Source organism: Arachis hypogaea, chromosome 20 (assembly GCF_003086295.3).
Source record: "Arachis hypogaea cultivar Tifrunner chromosome 20, arahy.Tifrunner.gnm2.J5K5, whole genome shotgun sequence".
Lineage (NCBI taxonomy): Eukaryota > Viridiplantae > Streptophyta > Magnoliopsida > Fabales > Fabaceae > Arachis > Arachis hypogaea.
In genome coordinates, this window is record NC_092055.1 from 136,410,788 (window position 1) to 136,414,010 (window position 3,223).

The window sequence follows — 3,223 nt, forward strand, 5'->3', positions numbered from 1 at the left end:
CTATCGGTTCCAAAAACAAAAATTCTCGAAAAAGAAAATAGGTAAACACTATTCCTGTTGAAAAAGATAAAGACATAGTAAAGACACCTGCACTTGTCCAAATTTCTTATACAGTTTTGATGATAGAAGACGTTCAGGTACCTGAAAATTGTGAAAATAACGAGATCTCGATAAATTATGTCTTTACAGGAGAAAAATGAGACCGAAATAAGACAATTGTCAATAGAATATTTGCATATAATGTGGCATTAAATATCATGCATGAAAGTAAGGACCTTGAGCCAAGAATAGTTGAAGAATGTCGACAAAAGAATGATTGGCCAAAATAGGAAGAAGCTATGAAGGCTGAGTTAGACTCACTTGCAAGACGTGAAGTCTTTGGACCCGTAGTTCGTACACCAGAAGATGTAAAATCTGTTGGATACAGATGGGTATTTGTGAGAAAACGAAATGAGAAAAATGAAATTGTACGCTACAAGACTCGACTTGTGGCAATAGGTTTTTCACAAAGGCCCGATATAGATTATGAAGAAACATATTCTCCTGTAGTGGATGCAATAACATTGTGTTATTTGGTCAGTTTATCCGCATACCATAAACTACATATGCATTTAATGGATGTGGTAACAGCTTACTTATACAGATCATTAGATCGTGATATCTATATGAAAGTTCTTGAAAGATTAAAGATATCTAAATCATCCAATGAATATTCACAGGGATTATACTCAGTCAAATTGCAAAGATCTTTATATGGTCTAAAGCAATCTGGACGAATGTGGTATAATCGTCTTACTGAGTATCTGGCCAAAAACGGATTCAAGAATGATGATATCTGCCCATGTGTTTTCATAAAGAAATCTACATATGGATTAATTATAATTGCTGTATACGTTGATGATTTAAATATCATTGGAACCCCTGAAGAGATTCCAACCAATCAACCATTATAAAAGCTCTAAAAGAAGAGTTTGAGATGAAAGATTTTGGAAAGACTAAATTTTATCTCGGCCTGCAGATCGAGCATACAAAAAATGGGATCTTTATTCATCAAACAACATACACAGAAAAGATCTTGAAGAGATTTTATATGGATAAGTCACATCCATTAAGTACCCCAATATTCGTAAGGTCTTTAGATGTGGAAAAAGATCAATTTTGTCCTAAAGAAGAAAATAAAGATATCCTTGGTCCTGAAGTATCATATCTTAGTGCCATTGGAGCGCTAATGTAGCTTGCTAATAATACATGACCTGACATATCATTTGTGGTGAATTTACTAGCAAGGTATAGTTCCTCTCCAAGCAGAAGACATTGGAATGGAATCAAACAAATCTTTCGATATCTTCATGGAACGGTTGATATGTGATTGTTTTATCCATATGGATCCAAGTCACGACTAGTTGGCTATGCAGGATACTTGTCTGATTCACACAAAGAGAGATCTCAAACAGGATATCTGTTCACATATGGTGGTACAGCTATATCATGGAGGTCCACGAAACAGACGATTGTAGCAACATCCTCTAATCATGTTGAAATACTAGCGATACATGAAGCTAGTCGCGAGTGTTTTTGGATCAGGAGTTTGATACCAATATATTCTGTCATTATGTCGACTGATTGATCATAAAATAGCTCCAACTGTTCTGTTTGAAGATAATACAGCATGCATTGATCAACTCAAGGGTGGATACATCAAAGGTGATAGAACAAAGCATATTTCTCCCAAATTCTTCTTCACTCATGACCTTTAAAATCAAGAAATAATTTATGTCTAACAGATCTTCTCAAGTGATAATCTGGAAGATTTATTTACGACGTCACTTCCAAAATCCTCTTTTGAAAGATTGGTACATCAGATTGGGATGCCGATTTTGAGATATTAAATAATGATGACAAGAGGGGGAGGCTGTACTCTTTTTTTCTTGGTCAAGTTTTTTATCATTGGGTTTTTCTTGACAAGATTTTTAATTAGGCAGTCCTCATCATAAAGGATATTGTACTCTTTTTCCTTCACTAAAGTTTTTTTCATTGGATTTTTCTTTAGTAAGATTTTAATGAGGCATAATCCTAAATGGTCATTCAAGGGGGAGTGTTGTGATAAGATGTCTGAGGTGGATGCCCATTTTCCATAAGACTCAGGTTATCAAGAGTGATTGTATTTAATAAAGTTTGAAAAGAGTGTCCTTCATACGTGTATAAATGGTAGTAGAATCTGAAGCATATGACACACAACAATAATAAAGCACTCTTCTCTTTCTTTATATGCTACGATAATATATAAACACTCTTCTCTCTCTTTTATATATATGTTACTACATATATTAGTAATATATATGAATCATTTCTATTATATTGAGATATTGATTGTGGTGAACATTAATACTAAATTTATTTATTTACATCTCTTTATTTTATATTTATTTTCTCTTCCTTATCTATTTATTTTACAACAATATATAACTTATAGAGCTATTAATAAGTTAGTTTGACTTGGTGAGTAAAAGGTACCAGGATATCTTTTTAGGTGAGAAGAGAGTAGAGAGATGAGAAAGAAAGCATTTTAGGTGTGGTAGATATTATTCTAAAGTTGCAGAGAATTGATTACAATTTGATATATATAGAGTGATTTTGGGTAGCACTCAAACTAACTTTATCATAATTAACTAGCTGACATAGCATAACTAACTACTATGCTAGAATCATCTTCTAATTTTACTAATTATATGATGTTTATTATCTATACACTGTCATTCTCCCATCAAACTCAAGTTTGAAGAGCTTTCTACATTGAGTTTGGACCAAAAATGAAGAAAGGTGCTGAATGGTGTAGCTTTGGTTAGAATATCTGCAATCTATCTGGTTTCAGGGATGTGACTTACATGAATAGACTTCTTCTCAACATAATCTTGTATAAAATGCAAATCTAGCTTAAAGTGCTTCAACTTTGAGTGCAGAATCGGATTTGCTACCAATAAAATTGCATTGAGGTTATCACAATACACTTGAGGAATTGTTGATAAAGGACATGCAAGCTCGGTTAGAAGATTTTGAATCCACATTATATCAGTGATAGCCACTGCTATTGAACGATACTCGGCCTCTGTACTAGAATGGGCCACAACAGTCTGCTTTCATGGGGTTCAAGAGATGAGATTAGTGCCAAAGAACACACACATATCAGTAGTTGATTTTCTGTCATCAGGATCACTATCCTAGT